Consider the following 12,080-nt stretch of genomic DNA (forward strand, 5'->3'; position numbering starts at 1 on the left):
ACCTTGTGGAATGTTATGAGAATCGTTACACATACTTTAAATCAATGGTGAATAATAAATATTGGTGATATATCCCTAAATTAACTAATAATTATGATAATTATTGGTCAGTTCAATTTAATTTCTCCAATAATATATTATATTTAGGTAACTCAAATCTATTCATGTAACGAATATTGTGGCGAATATTTGAGTTTAAATTTTTCAATAAAATAAATTATTGAGCGATTTTAAATATTCTAGAACTGAAATTTATAAAACTATGGCGATTTAGGTTGTATCAAATCTTAAATTATTCGCCAAATTACTAGCCAAAAAATTATAAAATTAGCCAATTTACGAATATTAGCCACTAAATTATACCCTAGAAACAAGCATGGAATCAAACACATTAACATGAAATTGATCAAAAGATCGCAATGGAAGACTTAATCAAACAATCCATACATCTAATGACCTCCAAGAATCACTACTTACCGATGCATTCAACCGAATATTAAATTTTAAATAGTAACAATTTCCTAGACTCTATAGTCTGTCAAAACCTAGAAAGGTATGCAACCTTAAAGGGTATCTAAAACACTAAAACTCACTTTCAAAAAGCAAGCAGAAGTACCCCCTATTTTTTGTGTAGGGAAATACAAACCTATAGGCTCTTGCAAGAGAATACCTCCTCACATGAGGAAGAACCCCATTGCATGCTAGAGAATTCCCTCTTATGTGAGAGAACGCAAAGAGGGACCCACAAAATCTCTGCTAGCAAGGCAAGGGCTTGAGCAAGCATGTGCCTAGCCGCACATAAGGAAATACCATCTCGCGTAAGGAAATACCATCTCACGCAAGGACATACCATCTTGCATGAGCATTCACCATGCTCTACACTAGAGAATATTTTCTCACGCAAGAGAATACATTTCTCACATGAGAGAATGCATTCTCACACAAGGAATCTCCTCTTTGATGACAGGTTCGACAAGCACATAGAAAAACAAAATAAGAAGTGAATAAAAGAATAATTCCTCCACATCAAGGAGTACCAAATCCATAAATATCAAGGGTTGACCACTCAAATGAATAAAAAATAGCTAAGCATGCTAGAAAGGATGAGTCAACTATCTAATCATTTAATCCATAGCATTTAGTAACAATACAAAAAAGTAACATCATAATAAACATACATGAGCATAAATCAACTATCTCTATGAATTGAAATAATATAAAGAACATGGAAACATACTTCGAAAGATACAAAGAACCATGTAAGCATCTAGCTCCAAAACTAAACATGGAGGAATGTCAACTTTGTATGTCAGTCCCTAGAAGTGGTAAAGGTAGCTACACCTCCCAACCACATGGAACCTATAGGCCCACTCCCATCATGCTAATGGAGATAGTGATCTGACCTCAAACACACATAAGACAATCATTTGTAGCTAACACTCATGCCAAACAATATAGAGGACTGAAACCAAGATCATGAATCAATGCAGTACAACAGGTCTTGATTAGACACTCTATTAGTCCACTATGTAGGGACTATAGTGGAGAGTAGATGGCTGGGAACTCCCAAGCTAAACATCGTGCAAAAACTCTCCCTTGGAACTCCCTCGGGAGGCTGTCACATTGTGTCCTAATATCAAAGTGTATAGACTCATACCCTACAATCAAACCATACAGTTATTTCATATTTTATTATTTCAATTTATTACCCATTAATTTATTTAGTTATCACTTATTTAGAAACTTCTTCACGTTAACCTTGTCAAGAACTCGATGTGGGATTACGAGAGAAGCCCCTCCACTGGCCCAAATCTCAAATCATAATTGTTGATCATGTAAACAACTCAATTAATAAAATGTCACACACACAAACACATATATATACATATTTTCCTTGGATTTTAGGAGGCAATTTTAATTCTATTTTAAGTCTTGAGGAGAAAAGAGTAGGTTGGCCTAGGCTTGGCCTTGCTTCTGATCTTTTTCAAGCCCAGGTGGATGTTCTTTCTACTATTGATGTTAAGCCTTAAAATGGGGTTTTCACTTGGAACAAAGGACAAAGTGGTCAGGAAGCTATCTCAGAATGTTTGGATAGCTTTCTTGTTTCATGTTATTAGGTTGCTGGTGGCCTAATTATGAGTTCTAAAATTCTTGATTGGAGAGGTTTTGATCATTGGTTGAGTAAGTTCTCTTCTTCTCCTATTACACTCCCTAAGAAACCTTCTTTTAGATTCCATCTTATGTGGCTCTGAGACTCATCCCTTTATGATTTGGTGGCTAAGTGGTGGAGAGAGGGTGGCCCAACTTATGGCACGGCTATGTTTTTCTTTGAGTAGAAACTTAAATATGTCAAATGTCATCTTAAGAGATGGAATACTTCTTGCTTTGGGAATGTTCAATCTAGAAAGAGGAATTCTCTAGATCATCTTGCAGTGATTACTCGCCAAATTAGGTATCTAGGCTTACAAAAGCTCTTGGCAAGGTTAAATCCCAAGCTATGTGAGATGTGGAAGAATGGGAACTTTAGGAAAAGATTTAATGGAAAGAAAAGGCTCGATTGATTGGTTGTAGGAAGCGTATAGAAATATTGCTTTTTTTCATCATTTTGTTTAGGCTCGTCATAATAAATGGTATATTTCTTCTCTTGTTACCACTGAAGGACTTAAAATTCCTTCTCGGTCTACTATGACCAAGCAAGCCCTTCAATTTTATTCTAACCTTTTTACGGAGGATTCTCAGCCTGCAGCTGAGGAGAACTTAATTCTTTCATCCATTCCTTCTCTCATCACTAATGCTATGAATGATTCTCTTCTTCGTCCAATTTTGATATATGAACTTGAAGAGGTTGTGTTTGGGATGAATAAAGGTAAAGCTCCAGGCCTAGATGGCTTCCCTATGGAATTCTTTCAGGAATTTTGGGGAATTATTAATATGGATCTCTTGGAGGTGTTTAAGGAATCCCTTCAGAATAAACAAATGCTCTGTGCATTGAATTGTACTTTACTAACTCTTATCTCTAAGAAAGAAGGTGCTAACAATCTTGACTCCTTTTGTCACGTTGCTCTTTGTAATGGTCTATACAAAATTATCACCAAATTGATTGCTAACAGACTAAGATATGCCTTCTAGTTGTGATTTCAAAGGAACAAGGTGGTTTTGTGGCTAGTAAGCAAATTCTTGATGAAATTTTTATTGCTTCTGAAGTTATTCATTCTATGCATACATCAAAAGAGCGGGCTATGTTCATTAAGTTGGATATGGCTAAGGCTTGTGATAGAGTCAAATGGAGTTTTCTCCAAAAGATCCTCTTGACCTTTGGTTTCTGCCAATAGTGGTTGAATTGGATTATGAGTTATGTTACTTCAGCTTCTTTTTCTATTATGGTGAATGGTGTTCCTCCAGAGCCCTTTGGTGCCTCTAGAGGACTTTGTCAAGGGGATCCTATTTCACCTTATCCTTTCTTAAGCTTCGTTCTCACTAGGGTTTGATTCAAGGGTGAAAATGGGGTGTTGGCTTACCTCTTATTTCGCATCTTTAGTTTGTGGATGATACTTCATTTATGGGATAGGCCTGCCTTCAAGAAGCTACTTATTTTAGGCATGCTTTGGATGTGTATCTTGTAGCTTCAGGCTATTTTGAGGTTTCAGATTAGGTCTCTTCCCTTTTTTTATTTGGGTATTCCTCTTACTATTGGTAGACATCCTAGATCTTCTTGGCAAGTTTTTCTTGATAAACTATGGCAAAAGATTAATCATTGGACTCATCGATGGATATCAACTACTACTCTTCTGACTCTATTAAAATTGGTTATTCAAACCCTTCCTATTTATAGGTGTTTCGTTCAGGCTGCTCCTATGTATTTTCTTTAGGAATTTGATGCTTTGTCCTATCAATTCCTTTGGAGTGGGAACCTTTCAACTTCTAAATGGAGTCTGGTTAAATGGGAAACAGTGTGTAGAGCTCAGAAGGAGGGTGGCCTTGGCTTACGATCAACTATTTTAAATGGATAGGTTCTCACTGCAAAACTTTCTTAGCATTGGTGTACTAACCAACAACAACTTTGGGCTCATATTCTCATGCATAAGTATTTTTCGGATATTGATGTGGTCGAAGTTCACCACTTTCCTCTAGAAGGGAGAGGATCCATGATTTGGAATACACTAAAGTTTGGAGCTCATTTGGTTAAAGATGGTCTCTTTTGGATTTGTCATTCAGGATCGCAAGCTTTATTTTGGCTTGACTCTTGGGATGGGCCCCTCCTATTCTTCCCACTCATCCTTAGCTACATGCCCTCTATCAAAATTTTAGTGTTTTTGGTTGGGACATAGTTGATTTTTATAAGATAAGGTGTGTTAGAGGTTTGGCTCCTTCCTTTCATTGGAAACACCCTTCTGAATGGCCTCTAGGAGGATCTGAGGAGGATAGGAAGGAGTTGTTTCAGATTTTGTTGTCTTGTGAGTGTACTAATTTAGTGGGTAATGATGTTCTTACTTTAGACAATGAATATTTGTCTAGAAAAATTTTAGTGTCTGCAATATATGTTGAGCTTTTTCAGCAAACGTTGGGGGACATTTAGATGCCTTGGTGGAAGCAAGTCTGGTACAAGTTTTCTTGGCCCAAATGTTTTTTTTTATGTGGTTGGTGGTCCATAGTCAATGTCTTACATGGGATAATTTATGCAAGCATGGCTTCCAAGGACCCTTAATGTGTGTTCTATGTAAGACTAGTAAAGAAAATATCTCTCATCTCTTTTTCCAATGCTCTTTCACTAGACATATTTGGCACTCTTGATGGAATGTGTGGAACCAATCCTGTTGGCATGTTTCCTCACTAGAAGAATTCTTTGCTCGCTAGAGTAAGGCTCCTGTCAAGACTTCATTTCTTCAAGTTGTCTAGACTCTTGGACCCTCCTTTATTATTTGGCATATTTGGTTGGAAAGGAACCATTGTATCTTTAAGGATGAGTTTTTAGAGGTTCGTCACTTTTGGTGGAAAATTCTCCATTCTTTGGGGGAGACTATTTTTGTAAAATGTGACACTTTTGAGGCCATGGAACCAGGGAAGGATATTTCCAATAATAGTCTAAATATTCCCCCCTCACATGGAAAACTACTAAGAAAGATGTGTAGACATCCCTTGCGAAAAATAAATAGGGCGGGGAAGTGGAGTGCCCCTCTACAGGGTATTCTTAAAATCAACAAGGATGGGTCTTCCAAGGGAAATCCAAGCCCTGTTGGCATTGGTGGTGTTGGTAGAGATAGTAAAGGGGATGTCCAGTTTGTGTTTTCTATTTATACAGGTCATCAAACTAACAACCTAATGGAGGCCATAGCTATTTTGTATGTTGTGAAGAATGCTTGTGACCTTGGTTGGAGAAGGCTTATCTGTGAATCTGACTCACAAGTGGTGATTCGTCTTTTGAATCAGCAACATTTTGAAGTTGCTAGTTGGAAGTTAGCTTTGATTGTGGACCAGATTCATAATTTGTGTACTTCCTTGGAGTATGTTACTTTCGCTTATATTCCCAAGGAATGGAATAGTGTTGTTGATTGTTTGTCGAAGTGGGCTTCTGACCATATGTGTAATTGGAACATTGTTGATAAGACTTAACTTTCGATGGACTCGTCCCATCAACTTGATCACTTGGTTGATCTTGACAGCGTTGTCTATGCCCTTTCTCTGTTTGTTCTTGTTTCTCTTTCAGCTTGAATAAATTTTCACCCCTTGTTTATTTCAAATATATACATATACATATATACATACATATATGTATGTATATGTGTGTGTGTGTGTATACATATAGATATAGATATGTATGTATGTATGTGTGTATATATACATATACATATACATATACATATACATATACATATACATATACATATATATATATACATATACATATACATATATATATATATAGACATATATATATACATACATATATATATATATATACATATATATATATATACATACATATATATATATATATATATATATATATATATATATATATATATATATATATATATTAAAACCTACAATTAGAGTACCTTCTTTGATTTTCACACAAATATCTTGAAGTTGCACTAACATCTATAATTTTCACACATGTTTTGCCGAAGACGTCTTACAGATAAATCACAAATTCTAAAATCAAAACATTAAAAAAAATGTTATACATGTACAATTCAAAACACAACTTAGATTGTTGTCTAAACCTAACACTCCTTAATACTGGATAAATCTAAACTAGAAACAAAAGCCTAAAAAATTAAAAACAAGAGTTGTGGTTGAGCTGGAGTCCCTACCTTTTGTCCAAAATGGAAAATAGATTTGTTCAATGGTCAAAGCATGGTGACTCATAAGGAAAAATAAATAGGAAAAGATCAAAGGCGAAGATTGAAGTAGCTTATTCTAGTTAAGGAAGAGGTCCATGGAATTTTACAAAGACAAAAATATTTGCACAACTAAAACATACAACCAGAAAGGCATCTATCTCTTGCTCCTTTTAAGTCAATGGATAAAATCTAGTTATTCAAATCCAGGATCCTCTCCAAAATGCACCATCCCCTAGTTTATCAATAAGTAGAAGACACCTACTTTATCTATAGGCAAGTTGAACCAATGGTAGCTACCTTCAAAAGACTCATCAGTTGCAACCAAATCAACATATCTACTTTGAAGCCCTTTGGCCAACCAACCTCATGAATAGTAGAGATCATCCAAATATCTTTCAATGCTTTAGAGTAGTAAGGTGTTAGAATGGTAGGGGCCCTCCTAGTGTAAATCATAGTGATCCTCTCCTTTTAGCAAGTCAAGCAAACGGATGCCCTTCAAATAAGTAATTATTGAACATGTCTCTAAGATGCAAGTCAATTATTTTATTTTCATTTTAAATTATTTTTTATTTACTCCTTTACAAAGGATAGTTTAAGAATATTAAAAGGGAGAAGATTATAAAGAAGCCAATGTTTAAGACTTTTTTAAAATTATTTTAAAGTACACGTTTAAGAAATACAAAAAAAATTTATGAATTATTTTATTTTTATTTCCTTTCATCTTTTAAATGAATTATGAATTATTTTATTTTTAAATTCTAAATAGTACTTCTATATTTAATGTTGCTTAAGTTTCTTAAGTTACTTTTATTTATTAAATAGTCTCTTAGACCTTACGAATTCATACCAAAACACTTTTTTATCTTAGTTATTAAACCAAAACAAAAGAATTTACTATAATTTGAATTATCAAGATTATAATTTGTTTATTATTTATCATAAACAATAATTAAGATTTTATTTATTTATTATTATCATAAGAAAATATTACTATATTAAATTTTAAGTAATATTATATACTTAAAAATTGACTCACAAATTACTATATTTTATAATCATATATTTTAAAAAAAACTATTTAGAAGCATTGCATTTCTATATAAGAGCTAATTGACCAAACCATAATTTAAACTTAAATAATTATTTTATTATTATCACAAGAAAATATTACTATATTAAATTTTAAATAATATTATATACTTAAGTTTTGATGGCAGGAGACAATTGGAAAGTTAGACAAGCAGATTGGAAGCTGGAGAAACAAATGGCTTTCGAAAGCTGGTAAGATTACCAAGATCAGGCCAGTCCTCTCGACCATTCCTATCTTCCCTATGGCATGTTTACCTCTATCCAATTGGATGTTGAAGCAATTTGAATCCAAACTTAGGAACTTTCTTTGGAAAGATAAAGAAGACGACAAGAAGCTTGCCCTCATCAAATGGGATAATTTATGTAAACCAAAAGATTGCGGGGGTTTAGGGATCAAGAAGCCACAATGGCAAAATGAGGCTTTGGGAGAAAAACTAGTTTGGAGATTATCTCAAGAGCATGAACATAAATGGGCTAAGATCTTTTATTATAAATACCTGAATCCGGTTGACCCAGAGTTGATATTCAGAATGAAAAACCTGCCTAAAGGATCAGAATGCTAGAATTTTATGTCAAAGTGTCGAAAAATTATCAGTAAATATTTAACTTGGGATGTGGTAGCAGGTAACAAAGCCTTGTTTTGGGAGGACTCTTGGGATGGACATCCCCCAATCCAATCCTCCGCCACCATTGACTCTCTTAAAGCTAGATTGTCACCTTTGTGGGGAAATAAGGTGGAGGACTACAAGATCAAGGAGATCTCGAATGGAAATCTCTGATGGAGATGGTGCTCTTTGGATGGATTAGAGCTTGACTCGGAGTTAGTTGAAACGTACAATAAGATTATTGCTAATAGAAACATTAAGCAATCTGAATGGTCAAATAGGCTTATTTGGGCTGGAGCAAAGGATGGAATATATAGTGTTAAACAAGGCTATAAGGCCATCATCCACTCGCAACAATGGAACTTTGTAGAGATACCTTTAAAGTTATGTTGGGATGCAGCCTGTCTCCCCAAGGTTGGTTTCTTCTTATGGTTAGTTCTTCAAAACAGGGCACTGACTACAGATAGACTATCGAGATTTGGCATTGTTGGGCCCAACTAGTGTGTCATGTGTAATCACAATAGTGAAGACGTTGATCATCTCTTTCTTAATTGTCCTTTCATTATTAAGTGTTGGGAATGGCTCAAGACTCGTCTTGAGTGGTCAACTCCCCTTTCGAACTCCCTTAAGGGGTTCCTTTGCTCTTGGCCCACGAATCTGGCCCGTGGGGTTTATTGTAAACTATGGAATATTTGTCCGTCCATTGTTGTCTGGGAGATATGGAAGGAAAGAAACTACCACATTTTTAAAGATAAGAAACTAAATTTGGACAGATTCTTACTCAAATTAGAAACTTCAATTGTGGAAGTTTTAAACGCTAATCTCAAGAAAACTCCTCATGAAGAAGGCTCCTTCTCATTTTGGGACGGACTCATGAAAAAACATTGGTCTAGCCTCATCAATCCTCCTTTGCTATATCACACTAGCAATAAGGAGGCGAGGGCTAATTGTAAATGGATCCCTCCTCCTCCAGGTTGGCATAAATTAAACTTTTATGGTGCCGCTAGAGGCAACCCGGGAGTTGCTAGTGTTGGATGCATCATTAATGATTAGAATGGTCACTGGGTAGCCCAGTTAGCCTCCCCTCTTCCTCCTTCGTCAAATAACGTGGCTAAATTAGAAGCGCTTGAGAGAGGTCTTCAACTTTGTCATAAATTAGGACTATCTAGAATCTTCATTGAAGGTGATTCTCAAGTTGTCCTTAATGCTATTAAACAGAAAAAGACCCCTAACTGGGTTTTGAACTCAAAACTCCAAGAAGTATTATTACTAATGGACAATTTTGAGGAAACCCATATTGGTCACATCTTCTGAGAAGGCAATGTGCTAGCAAATGGACTTGCTAACAGGGGTGCAGATGGGGATAGGTGTGTGGTTTTTAATTTAGATTAACTTAACAACACTTCTTGCCACATTATATAATTTAACTCCTAAATTTAATTATAATAATCTAAATTCTCTCCGACAAAATTCTAAGATCAAATCAATTATTAACGCTTTAATCCTTAACAATTTCAAATATATTTGTATTTTGTAGGCCTTTTATGATTCTCATTTTTTCATCTAATTACATTTATTTGGCAAACAATCCTAATTTTATCTTATAATGTTTTATACTTGTCCCTATATTCTTCTTTTCTTGTCTCTTAGTTTTTTGTTTATTGATTGCATCCTAATAATCCGTACATATAATGTTATTATAGCATCATATATTTAGAGATCGATTCCTTTAACATATTATATAATTATTAAATATCCTAATAAGAATTATATATGTGTGTGTGTGTGTGTGTGTGTACAATCCGTATTTATCCAAATTTATAAAAACTGTAAAATCAATTCTTTTAAAACATCTTTAATTTAAATTCGATAAATATATTGCTAAAACCAAAATAGTAACAAAATTTAATAGTAATCAATATATAAATAAACTAATAACATATTCCAAAGATGTTATTAATTTAGGCATTATTAGCTTTTTAACTTTCCTATAGAACATTAGATTAACGCCAAGGAATTTATTAAATTTATTAGATTATAGTTATCCTTTCTTTAATATAAATTTAGTCTCAAATTTACTTTTATCTATCTTCGAGTTGGAATTTGATCTGGGTGCTCTCCCTGGTTTCAAGCAGTGTAGTTTTTATGGCTTGGAATGATGTTGATCGTTTCATTCTTTTTTTCTCTCTAGGGTATATTACTAAAGGATAATTAGCTAAATGTTGTACATTGTTCCTAGAGTAATGATCTAGATCGGTATTTTTTCTTTCATTATTAGCATCGGTCTACAGATTTTAGAGCTTGTAATATGCTCTTGATTTTAGATAAGATCTCTTAATTTTAATATTGATCTAATAATTTGGGAGCTTGGTGCGGTTTGTGATCTAGGTTTGATGGAGTATATGAAACTATTTTGTTTATATCTTTTCTGAGTGATTAGTGCCTTCCTGTTAGTTCAGTTTGGGTTAAAAATTCTTTCTTTGCCTTTTCATATGGTTTGTTCTATGTTTCTAGCATTCTCTTTAGGAGTTAGGTTAGCCGAGATTAGTAATTCTGGTACCAATTCCTAATTATTGGGATTCTGAAGGCATTTGGATGATATGTTCGGCCTTCATTTTATCTCATGATTGCTAGGGTGTTTATTTAAGTAATTCCTTTAGATTTATGTATTCTGTTATTTTGAATCTCTTAGAACAGGGGACTCCATTTTTGGGCTTGCTTCTGTCCTTGGTCATATCTTCCCAACCTAGCTCAGCTAGAGAATGCAGTAAGCATCCTCCCAACCTAATGGATGATCTTTGAATAAGGTCTATATGTCTGAGCACAAAGATTGGCATTGCTATGTTGCCATTATGTTGTCTTGACTCTAAGGAACGTTTTTTGCAAAGGTGAAAGTTCAGTTTGGTGTGTTGCTTCTAGATAATTTTATAGTCACAACTATAGAAGAATGTTTAACCTATTTGTGTTGGTCTAGCAATTTCATATTTTAAATGTCTGCTTATAAGACTAGGTACCTTTTGGCTTTTATATGGTCCTTTTGCTTGTTTCCTTTTTCTACTAATGCTTCATGTTTCTCTTGAGGATTGGTTATTTAGACAGGTATATTGATGTACCAAGCATTGGATATTGGCTTCTGCTTAGATTTAATGGCGGATACCTTAATTTAGCCTTTTCTTCATGGGAATGTCCATGAGTATCTTTGTAACTTTTATGAGTGCAGAGGTATGCCCCTATGTAAATGTAATAATATAGGACATTTGTCCCGGACAAGACTGGAGGTTTTCTTCTCCGTTCTTTCCTACCAGTACCCGTTTGAACGGAGTTACGATGTAAATTTTTTTTTAATTTTAATTTTAATAAATAATCAAGACCTTGGCCATTTACCGATCAATATATATATATATATATATAAATAAATTGACTCACAAATTACTATATTTTAAAATCATATATTTAAAAAAACTATTTAGAAGCATTGCATTTCTATATAAGAGCTAATTGACCAAACTATAATTTAAACTTAAATAATTATTAATTCTAAAAATTATGTTGCCAATAGTTTTTTTTAAATACTATATTTCCAATCTCTTAAATTTAAAAATGCATCCAAACACATTGAAGCATTTTCTTATTTTAAAAAGTTAATAGATTAAATTTCCCCATAAAAATACTACATTTTTAATGTCTTATTGGAAAACATAAATCTCTTTAACTTGTCTGATTCGGAAATATAAACAATGAAATGAAATTAGCCTGATAAGTAGATCACGATTTTGAGAAATGCAATAATGAAATTAGGTTGATAAACAATGCATAACTCCACTTTAGAGAAGACATGAAAGTCGGTAAAACGTTTTTTCGGTTAGGCCAATAGAGACAACTTGGAAATGTATGTTCTGTAGGCTGCAATCCATCGATTACAGAATAATGTATGCCTATATGTGGCTCAAATTAGAATCTAAATCATTTATTTATTGAAACGTGTCAAACATCAGTGTACCTTTTTCAAATAATGGCAACTCCTGGCCTATGGCCCTGTTTA

The sequence above is a fragment of the Cupressus sempervirens genome, chromosome 6 (assembly GCF_028749045.1).
Source record: "Cupressus sempervirens isolate cs-2001-9-10 chromosome 6, ASM2874904v1, whole genome shotgun sequence".
Classification (NCBI taxonomy): domain Eukaryota; kingdom Viridiplantae; phylum Streptophyta; class Pinopsida; order Cupressales; family Cupressaceae; genus Cupressus; species Cupressus sempervirens.